At 53.6% G+C, this 20,627-nt stretch overlaps 1 protein-coding gene across 3 annotated transcripts in view; it reads right to left on the reverse strand.

Annotated features, from left to right (window-relative positions):
- Nucleotides 1-8,639, reverse strand: part of CMKLR1 (chemerin chemokine-like receptor 1) — a 48,297-nt gene extending 39,658 nt beyond the window's left edge. For 2 of the 3 annotated variants that reach the window (XR_015242307.1, XM_086681878.1), the window contains exons 1-2: nucleotides 8,095-8,639; nucleotides 7,784-7,838 (exon numbers count right to left, since the gene is read on the reverse strand). The gene's annotated coding sequence lies outside the window, so the exon portion shown is untranslated. Of the gene's footprint in view, nucleotides 1-7,560; nucleotides 7,748-7,783; nucleotides 7,839-8,094 lie in introns of those variants that run through there. The other variant, XM_086681884.1, reaches the window with a different exon arrangement.
- Nucleotides 8,640-20,627: the final 11,988 nt, after the last annotated feature.

Raw genomic sequence — 20,627 nt, forward strand, 5'->3', positions numbered from 1 at the left:
GAGTGACCCAACTTTGTTCCACGTGACTTCCACGTGGGCCATCGCTGCAGAACTCTGCCGAACTACAGAACTGTGAACAAATACGTCATTTCAAGCCACTGCATTCTGGAGAGGTTTGGACCACAGAGTTAAATAACTGAAACATTTGGGTTCGGCTAGAGGGAAAGGCATGATTGGGTTCGTGTCTGCCATGGCTCGTGAGTGAGGACTGTGGAACTCTGTCCCTGGACTAGATAACGTCGGGATCAATGTCAATTCAATCCAATGTCAGTTCAAGATTATTCCTGGGCCTACTAATGTCCATCAACTGATGAATGATGAAGAAGATGTGGTTTACACACACAATGGAACACTACGTGGCAATGAGGAAGAATGAAATCCTGCCATTCGCAACAACGTGGATGGAACTGGAGGGTGTTATGCTGAGTGAAATAAGTCAGTCAGAGAAAGACAAATCATGTTTCCACTCATATGTGGGACTTGAGAAACTTAACAGAAGACCATGGAGGAGGGGAGGGGAAAAAGTAGTTTCAAATAGAGAGGGAGGCAAACCCGTAAGAGACTCTTCAATACAGAGAACAAACTGAGGGTTGAATGGGGGGGGGGGGGGCAGGCCAGGGGAGAGGGGAAAACGGGTGATGGGCATTGAGGAGGTCACTTGTTGGGATGAGCACTGGGTGTTGTATGTAAATAATGAATCACGGGAATCTACCCCCAAAACCAAGAGCATACTGTATACATCGTAGGTTAGCTAACATGACAATAAATCATTTAAAAAAAAAAAAAGATTTTTCTTGGGCCTGTTGGACATGAACATTCCACATTGAGAGGGGATTAATCTATCAGACCTGAACTCCACTAGGACTAAACAAATCAGATGATCCCTCTTAAGATGTTTAAACAGGTGACCCAGAGAGGGTCGGGCAGTCCTCAGCAGAGCCAGAAGCAGAAAGAGAAGCTCAGGAAGAGAGAGTATTGTTGGAAACTGAGACACATGGGGAGAACAGCAGAACAGGAAGTTGCAAGGTCTTGCAGCTGAGGGGACGAGACAGCCCCTCCCTTGAGCCACCTCAGATCCTGAGAACCTTCTAGTTGAACACCAGCCTGGCTGGGCATCTGGAGCAGGACCCCGCAGGTTGGCACACACACATTCCCAACCATGAGCCGCCTTCCTTCAAGGGCACACACAGCCCACGAGCAAGGCTCGGCCCTTCTCCCCAGCATGGGGCAGAAACAGAAGAGTTCTCATGTCTAGAAATCACTAGGGTCTGACATAGAGGCCCAACCACCAGGAGGATCGCTGATTCATGGTGAGCCCAGAGACACAGATCAGCGTTCGAGATATCCCTCACCGTGACGGGCAGAATAATGCTACCCCCGCCACACCAAAGATGCCCATGTCCGATCCCCCAGAACCTGAGAGTATGTTACCTGATGTGGAGAAAGGGGCTTTGCCCATGGGACTGAGTCAAGGGTCATGAGATGGGGGAGATTTATCCAGGGTCCTTGCGCAGGTCCTTCAAACTGAAAGAGGGAGACAGGAAAATCGGAGCGATATGATGTGAGAAGGACTCGACCCGCTGCTGCTGGCTTTGGAGAAGGAGAAAGGGACCATGAACCCACCAGTGTGAACAGCCTCTGGACTCTGGAAAAAGACAAGGGGCTGCATTCTCCCCTGGAGCCTCTGAACGGAGCACAGGTCCACCAACACCTCGCTTTTGGCACAGTGAAACCTGTTGTTGACCTTCCGAACCAGAAGGTTAACACGTGTGTTACTAGGCCACTAGGTTCGTGGCGGTTGTTACGGCAGCAACGAGAAACTCATACGCTGGTTATTTGAGCTCTTCCTCTCAGACTCAAGAATTCACAGATGCCGATGACCCTTCAAGCAAATTCGGATAACCAGGGATGGGTGCATTCTGAATGGCCCCCTGCCCTTGAACACCACCCCTGATCATCTCCTGAGCGCTGCAGACACACTCTCCACCCTCTGAGACAGGGGGACACGGAGACTCGACAGGGGTGGACTTAGCTGAGCTCGCCCAGGTGGCTGGTGCCAGACCGAGCTCTCTTGTCTCCTGGCCCCCGACTCTCAGAAGGAAAACGTAGGAGTCACTGGGTCTTGCACCAACAGCCCTACCCAGCTGCCTCCTTACACAAGAGCTTCCCCCAGGGCTGGGATCAGAGGACCCGAGTTGTGAACCTCAAGAAAGCAGAACCGATTCCCACAGGCTGCCTACGTTGCAGCCGACCCCCCTGCTGAGTCAGCTGCTGGTACTTCCAAGTTTACAGAGCGTCCGTGGTGGATGGAACGAGGCCTGAGCTCCCCCCCACCCCCCACCCGAGCCCAGGACTTCTCCACGGGGCGAGGCACGAAGCCAGGAGACGGGCCCGCATGATCTTTTCCAGCCCAGGGACCCAAGATCGCACGGCACCCGACTCCCACGTCAACCCAGACACGCGAGGGCAAACTCCAATGCCCACCTTCCGGAGGATAAAAGTAGAAATGTCTTCCCTGAGCTGACCATGCACTGTACTGTGCCTTATGTACATGAACCCATTTTATCCCCTGCCAAGGCCGTGGAGGAGGCGCGAAGAGGGTACCCGCTTTACGGATGAGGATGCTGAGGTGACAGGAGGCTAGGGGGCAGAGATGGTATCTGAACTCTAGAGCCACGGGCTGTGGGGTCTGTGACCATGTTACTCCATCAACTGATGCCAGCCAGATATTCTGTCTTCCTGTGACAGCACCGTGTAGCATTACCACCCAGCAGGGCAAGAAATCCTACTTCCTCTATCACGTTGTGCCCATCACTACAAGACGGTGCCAGACACACAGCAGGTGCTAATAAAAGTTTGTTGGGGGAACAAATAAAAGAACGTGTTACTAGCTTGCCTCCCCTCCCCCAAGGGCCTTAAGCACAGAGTCTGGGTCTAATTCCATTCTATGGCTGCCACCTCTCCCTAGGCTGATTCACGCAGGAAATTGTTCCCAAGCACCCACTGTGTGCCTGGCCCAATCAAGGCCTCAGTGTCACCCGCACAGCCTCAGTCTGTGTCCTCACACGCTATCCCCTTCCCTTTTCTCTGGTCGGTCGGTGGCTGTGACATTTAGTGACGCCGGGCTTTCCAGGCCAGGACACCCACCCGGCTGCCTCATGACCAGCAAGCTTGGACCATTCTAGGGATACGGACAACGCCTCCTGTACTCCCACTTCCCGAAGCCCAGACCCGGGGGAACACAGCCCGAGGAAAGCCCCTGCCCGAACGACACGCACGCACGCACACGCACGCATACGTGCTCGCACGCGCACGCATCCAGCGTGCGCCGCGACCCTAGGACGAGACTAGGGTTTTCTCAGTTCAAATCCCAGCCGACGCGTGTGACCTTGGGCAAGACCCTTTACCTCTCTGATCTTCTCGTTCTTCGTCTATAAAACAGGGACGATTATGGTGAAGCCTTTCCAGGTAGGGCTGTGAGGGGGACGCAGGGAGATACTGGATCTGAAAGCCTTTGGCTCAGTGAAGGGTGCTGCGCTCAGGACAACTGTCCTTCCCGTTTGCTTTCTCCAGGAGGGAGAGAGAATCGCTGTCGCCTGAGTCCCAGGGAAACCCGCCTTTACTGGGCTGGAATGTGGGGATTTACTCAGTATATCTGATGGGGATTATCTTGAGGGCAGGAAAGTATTTGTGGAGCAACATCACCGTGTTGACGCCACGGGAGTGAGAATTTAGACTTAAAATCAGAGAGTGGAAGAGACCCCAGAGGTCACCATATTTGGGGCAGAGACAACTAGCTGTCCGCAAAAATCCACCCCCCCCCCCCCCTTGCACAGCATACAGCTGACATCGGGAAAGAGTCGCTTTGCCAAGAACTCTATTTTCCAGCCTCCTTTGCAACTAGATCGGCCACATGACTAGTCCTCTCCTGTGGCAGCAGGCACTGAAGAAGTAAACGTGCTACGTCCATGCATTCTTCCATCAGTGGTGATGTCCAAGGGGACCGTAGGGACGTGCACGGAAGAGGGCCGCCCCCGTGCAGAAGCACCTGCCTCATAGTAAACGTCTGTTCTGTTTGAGCCGTTACACGTGCTGGCGTCTATGTATTCCAGCAGCTACTACCCCGACGGGTGCAACGCTCAACCTCCTTGATCACAAATGAGACGATTATGGCCAGAGGGTGAGAGTACCTTGTCTTAAGCCCATGCGGCAAATCCCACGATGTTCAAGAACGTTGGTCTCTTAGTTTGGAGGAGATTTGCCAGCTTCCACCCGCCCCACCAAGCTCTAAGAGTGAGTTTCGGCGAGTCCCCCGCTTCTGTTTCGGCTAGCCTAACACGTCTGTTACCTGTTTTCAGATTGCAGTCCTCCGTGCATTTTCATTGGAGGGAGAGAGTTCAGTGACTTAAAATAATTCCAAAGCCCACACGCTGGGTGATTGCTAGCTCGCTCTGACTTTCCGCGGCGCTACAAAATAAAGTTTCACTTCTTCTGCGCCGTGCCTCCTGGCCTCAACAGCTGACGCAGGACATGAAAACGCACAGAAGTACACAGATATTTGCTTAGAAAGGGAAAAACATGAACCTCAGTGTCTGCGATCAACAACCCAGAAACCTGGACAAAAGGCAAAAAAGAAAAGTTCATACACTCTAGCTCGGAGGCCCTCAAGTTTTGGGAGGCGTCAGAATCATCCGGGGGGGGGGGTGGTGGAGGCTGGTGCAAGGAAGAACCCCCCCCCCCACCTCACCCTCAGAGATTCCGACTCGAAAATCCAGAGCTTCAGGAAATCCTCATGATTATTCTGCAGGAATAATATTATTCATGATTCTTCTGATGCCAACATTCCCACGATGGTACTTTGAGAAGCCCCGAGTCTGCTTCACAGCCCTGAAACCGGCAGTAATTCCTGGCGGTAAGAACCACGCTCGCGCAGTGTAGCTCAAAGAGAGCGAAATGGGCTTTTAGTATTTTTGTACTCGGACGGGAACCTGAGCATTGCTAATCCGCTGGTAAAGACATCAATAACCATTTCTGTTCGGCTCAGATGGGTGTCAAAGGTCTAGACGGCACGGTGGCCTAGAAGTGATAACAGAACCATAGCTGATGTTTACAGAGCACCTTGGGACACAACAAGCCGTCTGCTAAGTGCTCCACATGTGTGATCTCGTTTCATCTTTGTAATATTCCCATTTCACAGACGAGGAAACGAGGCGCATACAGGGAGCTTGTTCCACGTCGCTCAGCCGGCAGGGGGCAGACCAGGCTCGAACTCACCCAAAAGAACCAGCTCCACAGCCACGACGTGCTGGTGCCTCTCATGGAGGTCTCCCGCCGGAACCCCTCTCTAGGCCTCAGTTTCCTAATCTGTAAAATGGGCATGTTCATAATATCTTTGTCACACAGCCACGGTGAGGATTCAAGAAAATCACGGGAGTGGGGCGCCTGGGTGGCTCAGTCAGTTGAGCATCGGACTCTTGATTTCAGCTCAGGTCGTAATCTCACGGTTTCGTGGGTTTGAGCCCCGTGTCGGGCTCTGTGCTGACAGTGAGGAGACTGCTTGGGATTCTCAATCTCTCTCTCTCTCTCTCTGCCCCCCCCCCCCACTCACACACTATCTCTGTCTCTCAAAATAAATAAACATTAAAAAATGCTAAAAAAAAAAAAAAAAAGAAAAGGAGAAGAAAGAAAATCATGTCAGTAAAGTGGTTTGCAAACCGAGAGGAGTTAGTTAAGTAAACACCGAAGGGATGAGCCTTTGACTCTCCCAATCCCATTTTATAGATGGTAAAACCGAGGCCTGGTCACTTTATTTATTCAATGAACATTTACTGAGCATCTACCGTGCACTAGGGCTGGTGCAGAGGACTGAGGATACAGAGAGAAAAGTACCCCGAGTCTGGCCTCAAGGAGCCCCCAGGTTAGCAAGGGAGACAGAGGAAGCTGGGCCCTGAGAGAGGAACCTCTCCGAAGGGGTCAAGCCAGAGAGAGGAGTGACTTTGCCAAAGTTGAGTTCACCTAGTCCGCGAAGTTGTGGCAGAGAAGGTTCCCAGGTACCAAGAGAGAACTCTACCCACAGGCTTCTTATGCTTGGCACCCCACCACCTAAGCACCCCTGGTGACAGTTAAGCCTTCTTTTATGGAGAAAGTGCCAGGTGGCCCTCCTCCCGCCCCCAGAGGGCTGGATTGATTAGCCGATCACATTCACCTCAGCAAATGAGGCATTTCGACGAGCCTCTCCTTTGAGTGAGTGTGGAGGAAGTGGGAGAGACAGCAAGAACCGCAGGTAAGATCGGTCTTCAAAAGGAGGTAGGGGCCGCCGAGTAGGAAGTTGGGGGCCAGACCTCTTGATGGAAAAAAGAAGACAGACCCGACGCCCGGCTGGCCACTTCCTCGCTGGCCTATCTGAACCACAGGCCGGTCTGAGTGATCAGACTTACATCAAACAGCAGTTCCGTGATTATAACGTGTGGTTTGTCATTGCGCCCGAAGCTAGCCTTTATTTTTTTTTTAATTTTTTTTTCAACGTTTTTATTTATTTTTGGGACAGAGAGAGACAGAGCATGAACGGGGGAGGGGCAGAGAGAGAGGGAGACACAGAATCGGAAACAGGCTCCAGGCTCCGAGCCATCAGCCCAGAGCCTGACTCGGGGCTCGAACTCACGGACCGCGAGATCGTGACCTGGCTGAAGTCGGACGCTTAATCGACTGCGCCACCCAGGCGCCCCTGAAGCTAGCCTTTAGAGCGAACTCACGTGAACGGTAGCACACTGGGGCACCTGGGTGGCTCGGTCGGGTTAAGGGTCCCGCTCTCGATCTCAGCCCAGGTCACGATCTCACGGTTCGTGAGTTCGATCCCCCACGTCAGGCTCTGTGCTGACAGTGCAGAACCTGCGTGGGATTCTCTCTCTCCCTCTCTGTCTCTCTCTTTCTCTGCCTCTCTTCCACTCATGCCCTCTCTCTCTCTCTCAAAAGAAATAAGCGAAGCTTAGAAAATAAATAAGTAAATGGTAGCACCACCCGTGCGCTAGTCTGGAAGCAGAGGGGGGCGTGGGGCATGTTCCACAGCACGGCCAGAGGGTCCGTATCCTTCGTATACGAAGAACTCTCAAATACCAACAAAAGGGAAGCATGCCAGCAGGAAACAAGTGGGACCACACAATCATAAAAAGTGAACAGTAAGAGTGTCAGGAATAATCGGCCTCAATAGAGCGAAGTAAGGGGGAAGGCGGCCAGATAGAATTCTCACCAGAAGCCTCACAAACCTCAAAACCCGGCAGACCGTGGGCTCAGCGATTTAGCCTTTGAGAAAAGCATCCACAGGACCCACACACAAGGGTGTTGCGCAAGAGTGGCCCTCGCAGCCCTGTTTGTGAGGACAGAAAAAAAGGAGGAGGAGGAAAGAAGAAAGAAGCAACCACCGCGAGGAATGGTCACATAAAGCCCAAGACACGTTTTCCGTGCCGTCCTCGGGAGGCGCACTGAAGGACTGTGGCTGGAAGCTCACAGTCCGGGGTCAAGGACGAGGTAGGTTACCCCACGAGACGTCGGGTGTATACTTACCTGCGTCTGCTACATCGTAGGCACTCGACAAATGGCAGAGGTAAATTAGTGAGCGAGCGAGGGTGTGAGTGATAGAGCCACCGAGAAGGCCACCCCTGGGTGAGGCCCTCCTCCTGAGTCTATACCAAGAGTCCAGCCCGGGCGCGAGGGAGGAGAGCCGTGCAGACGCTCATTTGGTTCCGATCTCTGTTCCCCCCCCCCCACCCCCCCAGCACCGGCTTACCGTCTCTGCAGCCCTGAGCCAGTGGCTTGCCCTCTCTGAGCCTCGGTGTCCTCACCTGGAAAACGAAGACACCTGTCAAATGGAAGCTCCCGCCGCGGCGTGGCCTTGCCGTGAGCGTTAGCAGAGTCAGGAAGGAGAGACACTGACCCCGCTATGTTTCACAACGAGCGCGCGTGAAAACCTGAAAATCATCACAGGACTGTTTGCACTTTGACAAAAGTGAAATTTCACGCCGAGCCACGGGCCTCCTCTCTCTCCTAGGAGCCCCCTCTCCTGAGCCCTCCGGAGGATGTCAAAGCCAAGCGTGATACCTTGTGGCTGGTCTCCGGCCAGGTCCTCCCAAGGGTCCCCCTGGACGTCGGGGCACTGAACGCTGGGCAGGGGACCCGTGTTGCCGGACTTCTTTCTCTCGATCACCTCGTTCTCTGGATGTGGCTGTCAGCCCAGAAAGCCGTCCGTCCGCTCGTTCAAGATCTCCTGGAACCCTCCCCCCCCCCCCAGATCACAGCCTCCTCTGGAACCCCCTCATCCCTCAGGAGGCCCTCCGGGAGACCTCATTCAGTCCCGAGCTCCTGGCGCCCTCTCTCTCTCGCTGGGGCTGCTGTCCTGAATGGGACAGAGCTCTGCCAGAGAAACAGCTGGAGGGAGGAGAGAGGGAGAGGGAGGGGCAGGAAACTGGGCTGGCCGAGGGTGGGGGCGGCCAGCTGCGGGGAGCGGGGACCGCCAGGGGAGGCTGCGCCTGCCTGCCAGCGGGGGACCGGGCTTGTGGCTGGTGGCTGGTGGCGAGGCCTGCTGGGGACGACCCGCTGCCGGGAGTGGTGCCCACCATCCGAGCACAAACCGGGAGCATACGGAAGCCCCAGGCAGCCCGGCGGCGGCTCCCTACAAAGGGCCTCGGAGCTGAGCTGCCTGCCGGATGCCCTACCGGGCTGGGCCACCACCTCCCTCCGCCCACCGGGATGCCCTTCCTGGCCTGAGCTGAGGCTTGATGACCTTCAGCTCCCTTTTTCCTTTCTTTCCTTTTTTTTTTTTTTTTTTTTTTGGGGGGGGGGAATGAAAACAGCAATGAGGTTTTGTTGTTTGTTTTTTTTTTAAGTATCAAACGGACACAGGTTAAAATGTTTTCTGTTCAGTTTTAGCAAATGTTACAGGGCCAGCAAAAATCTTCCACGTGGTTGGCATAGGCATCGATGGGCCGTTTCTGGAGAGCCGTCTGCCCGAGATGCAGCAGAACTTTTGTCGCTGAGTTCCGAGAACTGCGTTGTGTGAATGTACATCCTGCTCGGGGCGCCTGGGTGATCTCAGGCCATGATCTCACGGCCCCACGTTGGGCTCTCTGCTGTCGGCGTCGGCCCCGCTTCAGATCCTCCGTCCCCCTCCCTCTGCCGCTCCCCTGCTCACGCTCCGTCTCAAAAATGAATAAACACTAATAAATAAATAAGCGTAAACCCTGCTTTCATCCCCAAACCCTGCTCCCCAGAGATAAATATCACTACCATTTTGGTATGAACCCACACGTGTACATTCTATATATAAATGTCAAATGGCTCGGTCACATTCCATGTACCATAGCGTAACCTGCTTTTTCATTCCCTGATAGGTGTGTGAGTGTGTGTGTGTGTGTGTGGACATCTTACCCTGTTTCAATAGCTGTTCATTGTTTCGATCAACTGATGCACCGGCTCCTTTCATCAATACTTTCTTGGTGATTGGTCAGGTCATTTCCGACTTGTCGACTATAATAAATACACCAATCGCACTTGTCCAATTGTCTTCTTGAGCCGAATTCCTGCGAACACACTTATTATTCAGAGGGTCTCCTGGTCCCTTTTCGGGTCTCGGCTTGGAGACCAGCTTCCCAGAAGCCTTCCCTGCCCCTGGGGGGACTGCTCTCAGCCCCCTGGGCCCCCTTTCTATCCACAGTGGCATCTGTTGCCCTTTCCTGTTAGGGGGTCTCTCTCCCTTACACTGGAAACTCATTTGGGGAAGGAACTACATTTTTGTCCCCTGCTCTGTCCCCAGAGCTAAGTGCCTGACTCCTTGTCTGCATCATTAGCAGAATAAACAAGATTAGCAGACAACCAGGCAGCGTGTTCGTCTCTGGCTATTAATTCTCGGGACAACCCTGCCAAGTAGGTACTGTTCCTGCCCTCCTTCTACCCATGAGGAAACTGGGACACAGAAAGGTTAAGTCACTTGCCCTAGGCCACACAGCTGATAGGTGGGAGAGCTGGCAATCCAACCAGACTGGCTCCACAGCCCGGACTCTTGGCCCCCAGACTAAAGAGCTAACAGAAGTGGCCACTTTGTGCATGGCCCTGTGTCAGGTGCTTTCTCTGGAGCAAGGCACGCAAACTTCCAGCGACGCGTGTGACATCTCATGTTACAGGTGAGAATGCTGGGGCCCCGGGGCCGACGGAGGCCTGCTCGAACCCAGATCCGTGTGATCCCATAGCTAAGGCTACCAAAAATAACTTGTGTAGAAAGGAAGAGAGAAGGGGAGGAGAAAGGGGAGAGAGAGAAGGAGGGAGAGAGAGAAGGAGAGAGAGAGAGAGAGAGGGAGGGAGGGAGGGAGGGAGGGGCAGAGGCTTGGGCAGGTGTGGGAACACGTCTTTCACCATCTGACCATCTGTAGAACCTCTCCTTCCTCTCCCTACGACCCTCGACTGTTAGTTCGGTGAGATTGACACTTGGAAACGACTGTCTCTTTCATTCCCTAGATACAAACTGGAAGCACAGAGAGGTTGAGTCACTGTCCAAAGTCACACAGCATCCTAGAGTCAGAAGTCAGACCCAGCCTGACTCCAAACCTCTCTCCTCCCCGCTCTGCCAGTCTTGCCCAGAGGACTTAGAGCGTCTCATCCACGCCTTTACTGTACAGATGGGAACATTGGGCCCAGAGAAGGCAAGGGATGCCTCCAAGTCACCCAGCAGTTACCAGCAGAGCAGCAGCCCCAGAGCATCCTGGTCCAAAGGTGAGGATATTCCCACAACGCAGTACAGATGCTGTGTGTCCCGTACGTCACCACCTAAAGGTCTGTCATTAACAGAGACCGGTGGTTCTCAAAGTACGGGTTCTGGACCAGCCGCTGCTGCCTTGCAAGCTCGCATGCCAGGCCCGTCCGCAGCCCTGGGGAAGCAGAACCTCGGCAGGCTGGGCCCCGTGAGCTGTGTGTTCGAAAGGCGCCAGGGGATACTGATGCTTGCTCAAGTTTGAAAACCACCCATACGGACATTTCCAGTAGGAATAAATCCTGGATCCCGGAACGAGTTACCTTGTCTGTCTCTGGAATGCTGGTTAAGAGCAGGGGCCCTGAAATCAGACAGAGCCGATTGGGCTGAATCCCTCTCTCCTACCGTGAGCTGTGTGACTGAGGCATGTCCTCTCTCCTCTCAGAGCCATAGTTTCCTCATCTGCTGGGGACTGAGGGGGACTGGGAGGGGGGAGAAGAGGAGGGGGAGGGGAGGAGGAAGTGCAGGAGGGAGAGGAGACAGGGGGGAGGAGGAAGGGGGGGGAGGGGGAGGGAGAGGAGGAGGCAGTGGACAAGGGAGAGGGGACAGGGGAAGGAGACAGGGAGAGGAGAGAGAGATGGAGGGGGAGGGGCAGAGAAGGAGAAGGAGGGGGAGGAGGGAGAGGAGACAGGGAGGCAACCTCTGAGGAAGATCTGGAACACTCAGGATATCCAGGATATCCCGGAGGGGGAGCGGAGCCCGGTGAATCCAGCCTCTGGATGGATTTATGGAAATTGCCTCTTCCTCCTTCACTGGATGTTGGACGCCCTTAATGCACGTCCCCTGGACGCCTCTCACCTCCCAAGCCAACCCCAGGCTGTGATGAGGTTTGGGTTTTATCGGCTGGGAGATCCGACAGAGTGAGGACTCCGGGTTTCAGGCCAGCGGAGCCCCCCACCCCAAGCCCAAGGTAGAGGTCAGAGCACACAGCCCCACGCGGACCCCCAGTGAGAAGTCGGAGGAGTCCGGCTGACCCCGGCCAATCAGAAGCCACAGGTCTGTGGCCACCATTCTGAACGTGGCTGAGGAGTTTGGCCGTTTCTTCCTCGGAGTAAAAAGCGTTGGGGGGGGGAGGGGGGGCTGGGGAGTTGTTTGTTGTTGTTGCTTTTAAATAGGATTCTGAAATCTAAGGCCTAACATCGGGATCCTGGGACCTGCGAGAGAGGTGGTGGCAAAGAGGCCTCTGTTTATCCCCTTGGAAACTGTGTGTTTCCAAGATGGCGGATCAAGCTTCATCTTCTACCCAATCCCAGTTGGTTGACCCTGGAGTCCTGGAGCTCTGCGTTAAAGGAAATGTGAGGCCGCATCTAGGACTGGCTGGTAAGAGCACCGTCACCCACTGGCAGCGCCTACCTTGGACCTAAAGGAAGGGTCCCACTTTCTCATCCCACTCTGTCCTCCAACGAAAGCCCATCCCACTGGCCGCGGAGGCTGGGGGGCTGGTGCCAGCTCTGCCTTATCTTATCCCACGTGTTGGCTGACTCTAGTATAGATAAACATATCTTTTAAATTTATTTTTTAATGTCTTTTGGTTTTTTTTTTTTTTTTTGAGACACAGACTGATTGCAAGCAGGAGAAGGGCAGAGAGAGAGAGACACAAAGAATCGTAAGCGGGCTCCGGGCTCCAAGCGGTCAGCACAGAGCCCAAGGCGGGGCTTGAACCCACGAACCATGAGATCGTGACCCGAGCCAAAGTTGGACGCTTGACCGACTGAGCCACCCAGGCAGCCCTCGATAAACTTCTATCTTAATTCCCACAGCCCTTGGTATGTTTCGGGTTGATTTTTAGTGTTCACAGATTCTCAACGCTCTAGTTAAAGCAAATGGTTTCCTTGTTCCGATTAACAGCTGCAGAACTAGGTTCGCCAGAGAGGCTCTCAGACCACAGGAGGCCCGGGAAGACGCTTTCTGTGACACAAAGGATTCCCTATAAATCCAAACTGTGCCTACTTTGGACTTTAAGAGGTAGACAGACCATACCTCTGAGAGCCCCATTTCAGCCGTGTGGCCTTGGGCAAGGCGTTCATCGTCTCTGGTAGGTTCGCTGCTCCTGTGACTCGTGAGATGGGGAGATTATCCAGGATTACCCAGGTGGACCTAGAGTAATCCAAGCATTTCAGAGGAGGAAGGCAGGGAATCAGAGCTGGGCGAGGAAGGAAGCAGACGTCTCAGTGTGTGGCCACAAGCCAAGGAGAACAAGCAGCCTCCGCCCTGGAAGACACAAGGAACGGATTCTCCCTGAAGCCTCCAGCAGTCTTGATCGTAGCCCCTTCAGACTCATTTTGGACTTCGGACCTCCAAAACGGTGGGGGTATAAATCTGTATTGTTTTGGGGCCACTAAATTCGTGATTATCGGTAGGGCGGCAGTAGGAAATGAACACAAGGGCTGTTCCAGAGACCAGAACACTGACCTTGGTGGCAGACAGATCTGGGTTCGAGTCCCCGCTCCACTGGCTATAGCTGTGTGACCTTGCTCCATTTCCTAACCTCTCTGAGTCTCGGCTCTCTCCTCCGCACACGGGAATAATAAAAGACCTACTAGCTCAGACTGCTGTTGGAAAGATGCATGAGTGGATGCACACGACGGGCTTAGGACAGAGTCTGGCACGCAGCACTCAATGAATGTTGGATGGTTTTCCTCTTCTACTGGGCACTGAGAGGCCGACATTCCCAAATGCAGGCCCTCTAATCACCCCTGGGGCACTACCGGAGCCACCTTCCTGATGTTCCCTTTTGTTCCATGGCATTCCCCCGCTCAACAACATTTCATGGCTCCCCAGTACCTAACCTCGTCTCCCAGGAAGGAGAAAATTAAAGGGATAGCAAAGCTGGAAGACTGCTTGAGACCCCAACCCTTCAGATGCTGATTGAAATACTGCTTTCTCCGGGCAGGGTTAGCAAGACGGGAGAGGGGAGCACTGTGCAAGGATCGCCAGGCGTTTGTAACACCCTCAGCCAAAAATGGTCCCGGAAACGTGATGTGTGTCTGTGCGGTAGGTGTTCAAGCAACAGCGGCAAGAGTTAATCCCTCTGTCGGGTAGACCAGGCTCAGGGACGGAGGGGGAAGGAGGGTTCCTAGAGCTCCTGGGGTTTGTCTGTGGTGGAAGGAAGGAACACAGAAGTGAGAAGTTGACTTTGGGGAACCGAGAAGGAGGAGGAGCTAGGGGGGAACTGGCAACCCAGGAGACTTTGCCTGCTTGGCAAGTATCCAGCCCCCTGGGCTTCTGTCCAGGCTGGGAAGGGTTAACAGCACTGAAAGGGAGTGGCTTGTGGGGGCGGGGAGGGGATAAGGAAGGGGAGGGGGTGGACAAGGAGTGAGGAAGCCCTAACTCTGAGGCCAGGGGAGGGGGCTTCCTGGTGGGGGTGGATGGGGCTCCCCTGTGAGCTGGACCCTGCCGGCACAGCTCCTCCTACTGAGACAGAGAGATTTGCAGGAGCGGGAGACTACCCTGGATGCCTGGGAGGGGTGGGGGCACCAGCAGGGGTGTTGCAGCCCGTGTCTCCAGGACAGGGATGGGAGGGCTCGGAGCCAGCTTGAGACCCCTTTTCCAACCCAAGCTGGCCTTTCCCCAGTTCTCAAGTGAGGCCTGACTGCTCGCAGCTGTTGCTTGGGTCTGGGAAACCTTCCCTTTCCCAGGGAGTAGAACAGAGCGGCCCAGAGAGGGTTAGCAGCCGCTCAAAGTCACACAGCAAGTCCTGAGCAGCCAACTCTCCCAGTTCCCAGAGAACGCCTCCGCTTCTACACACACACACACACACACACACACACACACACACACACACACACACAGATGGGTTCAGTGGCCTTGCCCTGCCCATCTCTCCAGCTGCATAGCCTACCTCTTCCCCTCCTACTCTGACCCCATCATGTACTTTCGAATCTCCCACCTTTGTTCCAGCTGCCCCTTCTGCCAGAAATACCACCCCCCCCCCCCGCTTCCCACCTACCTGGGAAAGTTGGTCACCCCTTCTGCCAGGGAGGTCAGTACTTGGCCAACGCGTTCATCTTTTCTCAAATCGCACTGCCTTTCCAGCCTGCCATGTATGCATCTGTCTCCACCCCTGGATTGCTGGACCTGACCCGCACTGGAAATGTTTGGTGAGTCGAGCCAGCCTGCATGCCCGCACCTCCCTCTCGGGGGCCAGCTGTTCCTGTGAACTCCTGGAACTAGACCAGAAGCACCAAAGCCACTCCATCTTAGGGCAGTTCAGCCTGGCGGTCAAGAACACAGACTTTTGAGATCAGAAAAACCTGGGTTTGAATCCCAGCCCCTTCCACTGCTGTCGCCGTGTGAGCTTGAGTCAGGTACTTGCCCTCTCCGGGCTTCCCTTACCCTTTCTGTTAAATGGCGATGGTAATTTCTACCCCGCAGAGCTACTCTGGAGGATTCTCTGCGATGAGGCACGGAGCGCATATGACAGAAGGCTGAGAGCAAGCGCTTCATAAAAGGGGCTGGCGGAACTCTGTGGGTCATTTCTGAAAGCCTGTCTCCCCCGCCACCCTCCCTCCTGGCTCTGCCCCGGCATCATGTACCAAAGTCCCTGTTCTAAGCTGTGTTCTTTTTTTTATATATTTCTTTGAATGTTTGTTTACTTATTTTGAGAGAGAGATAGAGAGCGAGTAGGGGAGGGGAAGAGAGAGAGGGAGACAGAATCCCAAGCAGGCTCCGGGCTGTCAGTGCCGGGCCAGACGCGGGACTTGAACCCGGGAACCGTGAGATCACGACCTGAGCCAAAATCAAGAGTAGGTCGCTTAACTGACTGAACCACCCGGGAGGCCCCTAAGCTGTGTTCGTTCTTAACACACGGAGGAAGTAAAGCCACGCTACCAGGTGCCCAGACTTGCATCCCAGCTCTGCCACTCCCTGGCTGTGTGACCTTGACAAAGTGACTCCCCCTCTCTGAGTCTCGGTTTCCTCCTCTGGAACATGCGAATAGTAATAGTACGTGCCGGGCGGGGCATCGTAGAATTAGAGTTGGCACTCGTGAAGCTCCCGGAGCGGCAGCTGGCAAGCCAGCAAGGCAGTAGTAATGAGACTCGAATTCACCATCTGGGCCGCTTCTTCCTCCGCCCTGTTTCCCTCCCACCGCCCACCTCTGACCCCTGCCCCCCACACCAATCTACAAGCGAGGACTTGGCCTCTTTTGCCTTCGCGGTTAGAAAAAGGCCTCTGGGATCAATGGAATGAGATCCTTCCTTCGACCTGCCTTTGCCCTCAAGCACTTGCAGGGACACAAGTCTTTGGCTTCCTTTTGAGAAGACCCCTTTCTTCCAGAAGGATCTGTAGGGATCCCCCAACATATGAGAGCATATGGAAAAGCACCTGTTCGACTAGAGGAGACTGGTAACATGGAGCCACACCCTTCGAGCCCTTGCTGCCCCCGCTTCCCCCCCCACCAGGTTCCCATTAATCCACTGACCCCTCTCACCACCACCACCTTCGGTGGGGTGACTTTTTCACAATATCGTTTTAAACTCACAGAAAGGCAGCAACAGTCCTACCAGGAACTCCTTACTACCTTCTCCCAAAGTCACTGATGATTGCTCTTAGGTCCCATGTGCTCTGTCCCCTCCCTCCCCCTTCTCTCTTCCTCTCTCTTCCTAAACCGCTCCCATGTTGCATATGGGAACACTGAGGCCCTGAACCTCAAGCCCGCAGGCTCGTTGAGGGCCTGCAGAGATATTCGGAACCTGAACTCACAAGCCAACCGACCCCAGAACACCGAAGGGCAACTGAAAACTCAGAATTAATGAATGTCTGATGAAATGTCTACGGTACGTTCGCGAGTCAACTGCCATTTCTCAGGGCTCCTGTCTTTAGAAATAGAAAAGCCCAAGTCACAAGAACACTTTGAATAATTCAGGCTTCAAAAAAACCCTTACTGTATGGCTTCTTTTCAAACCTTTTCAGATATTTTTATAAGAAATGCAGATGTGTAATGGGATCTGTAGGGATATTTTGAGGTTTGCCATGACGTGGGGTGGGGTCCCCCAAATGTCAGAGATCTTAGAACCTTCAAAGCCTTTACAACAAGCTCTCCCGGCCCCAAAGCTCCTTGAATTGCACTCAGATCGGGGCACAGGATGGAGATTTTTCCGTGTGTTTTTACAAGGAGGCCGTATGTACCTTTTTATGTGGGTCACACACAAAAAAATGTAAAAATCTCAAAAACATGGAAGCAACACAAGGAATTCGTCATAGCAACAGGCCTGCCTCTCCTATTTTTGAAAAGTGAGCTTCTCCCTCCTCCCCTTAGTACAGAAAGTTTATTTTCCTGCTGGGGCCTCTGACTCAGACGCAAGCCCAGAACTCAGCCGCCTCCGAGGAGAGACAGGAGGCGCGGGGGTGTCGTGGACCCGGGCGCGGGTGGGGGACGCCCGAGGGTCCCAGGCCTCGGGTTCCTCTCAACTGACATGTCCTCGAGGCAGCCCGGTGCCCTGGCATTTCTGGTCACCACGCGGGAGCATCACTCCACACGCATCCGCGTACTTCTCTCTAACGTGGCCCTTCAGAACAGCCCTGTGTGTAGGGCTCCAGCTCTGTAAATATCCGGCCAGCTGGTAAACCCTAGCCAAACAAGACTCTGCTAGGACCACGCCATGATCCAGGGGCTACAGGGGTACCAACCGACAAGAAGGGCGCTCAGGAGTCTGACTCAGGACCGCTCTCTAGCTGGGGCTGTCCCATCAGATGATAAGGGGGACACTGCCGCGGCCTGAGGGCTTCTAGACCGGAGGTGGCTGCGGTGCCGGTGGTTTTGAGAGCACAGTGCGGGTTTGAATCCTGCCCCACCGATCAGGGAGGCAAGCCGAGGGCAAAGCCCAAGGTTAACACCCGCCCCCCACTTCCCACCACCTCCCTCCACCCCCAGTGCGCCCGCCCCCTCCGTGGGTCATGTGTGACATTCCTCAGGCACTCCTGGCTGCCCAAGAACAAAGGAAAGGGAAGCACCAATGGTTGACTGATAGAGATCACAGTCCTGCAGGACATTTGTCTCCATCAGTTTGCAACTGTCTTAATGATTTACAAGAAAAAAAGCAATCTCCGGAAACCTATAGACTCAACTCCCCGCAGCCCTAACATCACCCTCCCCTCTATAGGATAGAAAATCTTCTGTAATCTAGCCACTCCTCACAACCCCAGTGCAGCTCTTTCTGCCCATGGGTCCTGTCCCTGTGCTATAATAAAAACACCCTCTTGCACCAAAAAACGTCTCAAGAATTCTTTCTTGGCCATTGGCTCTGAACCCCAACACTTCAAACCACATCCCCACCACTCACCAGCTGTGTTACCTAAGGCAAGTGCCTTCACCTCTCTGTATCTCAGTTCTGTCTCATAGATAATATCAGTACCAGTGCGCTGTGGCAGAGATGACGTCTGTTAACCCATATCATTCACTTAGCATAGCACCTGGCACAGAGCAGAACCTCAATAAATCTTTATCATCATCTCCTATCCCCTCTCCTTTGTAACACTTTTCGTGACCATCCTGTACAATCAAAGCAACGAAATCAGAATCCAAGCTTCAGCAATTACCAGCTGAGTGTCCCTGAGCCAGTAACAACATGTCCCTAATGCCAATTTCTCATCTGTAAAACGGGGATAAAACTATAAACACATAGCTCGCCTCCTGGCTCATGGTAAGTTCCTAAACACTGGCTGTTATTATCATCAGGGGTCAGAAAGCTAGAGCCCACGAGCCAAATTTGGCCCACTGTCTGTTTTTGTAAATAAAGCTTTATTGGAACACGGCCATACCTATGTAGCTTTCTTGCTACAACGGCAGGGCTGAGTCGTTTTGGTTTTTTTAACGTTTATTTTTATTTATTTTTGAGACAGAGAGAGACAGAGCATGAACAGGGGAGGGTCAGAGAGAGGGAGACACAGAATCCGAAACAGGCTCCAGGCTCTGAGCCGTCAGCACAGAGCCTGACGCGGGGGTCGAACTCACGGACCGCGAGATCGTGACCTGAGCCGAAGTTGGACGCTTAACTGACTGAGCCACCCAGGAGCCCCAGGGCTGAGTCGTTTTGACGAGTCACTGTATGGCTCACAAAGCCTAAAACATCCACTATCTGGTCTTTTAAGAAAAAGTTTGCCTGATTTTTATCATGATGACCCTTCAATGGCAATAATCGCGGCACATAGACATTTCAGCTCCCTCAGTAGACCACACAAGTTAACATTTGCTTTCCAGGAACCTCTAGCAACCCACAGTTGAGCCCCAATGATCCAAAACCTTCCTCAAACGATTTGCAAAAGTAGCGTGCAGAAGAGGGGTCTGTAGCTTTCTTTGGCTTCCTAGAGGTGCCCACGACCCATGAGAAGTCCATAAGCACAGGAATGTAAACATCGGAGGAGCTGGCCTGTGTCCAAATCCACGCGTACTCCGTTTCCCGGGCTTGCCCACTCTGGGACAGTCCCACTCCAGGGCACCCACCACGATATTGAGGGTTCGTTGGTGAGCTTTCTCTTTGTGCTGCTTTAACATCCACTGGAAAGCAGCTGGCTGCCTCCTGGTTCAGTACGCTTCACATTCCTTTTGTGTGATGTTGGGGCGAGAGAAAGGACACGGTGGGGGGTGGGGGACGCGGCAAGAGCTGATCCGGAATTCAGCAAAGGAAACCTGTGAATTATTCACCCCAGAAAGATGGCTTCCTGTCTGGTCCATTCCTTCCTTCGGGAGGCAGGCGCGACAGTCTGCCCTTCCTGGTCGGCCTGATGGGGTCTTTGTCATGTGGTACAGAGAACAGAGCAAAAAGTAATTTGCGGGCCTCCCAGATCCTGAGGGTCTCGGTGGCCACGCCTCTTGGCTTCGCCCCATGCCCGCAGCTGCCCGCCTTGGTTTCCACTGTTCCAGGAGTGTTGGTTCTCAAAACCCTAATTGGCCCTTGACGTCACCTAAAAGACCAGGCTGGACTCAGCCACCCGCGGTCCCTGTCCTGACTGGGGGCCACCAAGACTGGTGAAATCCAGGCCACCGCCCTCTGTCTCTTCAGCTCATTCACCCTTATTTCATTCATTCTTGTTTCTTCGCTGTAGGCGAGGGCCAGGGGACAACTGCCCTGCGGAGATTCGGCAAGTGTTCCCAGGGTAGGTCAGGTCAGGAGAGGATAGGCGTTCCTCCCTGGACTGCAGGCTCCATGAGGGCTGGGACCAGCCCTGTCCGACTTTTCCGCTGAGGCTGTAATCCTTCAGGGACACGTTCAAATGTCAGAGTCTACAAATCCTGTAGTGGGGGAAAGGACATCCTTTTAGGAGTCAAGCTTTTAAGGTGTTACGTAATTATAATGATACAGACGTGAGAACGGCATCTTTTTTTTTTCCTGGTTATTAGAATATGGGGCACCTGGGTGGTTCAATCAGTGAAGCGTCTGACTCTTGGTTTCAGCTCAGGTCATGATCTCAAGGTTTGGTGAGTTTGAGCCATGCATCAGGGATTCTCTCTCTCTCTCTCTCTTTCTGCCCCTCCTCCACTCGCACTGTCTCTCTCTCTCTCTCTCTCAAAATAAATAAACTTAAAAAAAAAAAAAAAAAAGAATAGGGGCGCCTGGGTGGCGCAGTCGGTTAAGCGTCCGACTTCAGCCAGGTCACGATCTCGCGGTCCGTGAGTTCGAGCCCCGCGTCAGGCTCTGGGCTGATGGCTCAGAGCCTGGAGCCTGTTTCTGATTCTGTGTCTCCCTCTCTCTCTGCCCCTCCCCGTTCATGCTCTGTCTCTCGCTGTCCCAAAAATAAATAAACGTTGAAAAAAAAATTTTTTTTTAAATAAAAATAAAAAAAAAGAATAGGGGCGCCTGGGTGGCTCAGTCGGTTAAGCATCCGACTTCTG

The sequence above is a fragment of the Puma concolor genome, chromosome D3, assembly GCF_028749965.1.
Source record: "Puma concolor isolate L17-30 chromosome D3, mPumCon1.1.hap2, whole genome shotgun sequence".
Lineage (NCBI taxonomy): Eukaryota > Metazoa > Chordata > Mammalia > Carnivora > Felidae > Puma > Puma concolor.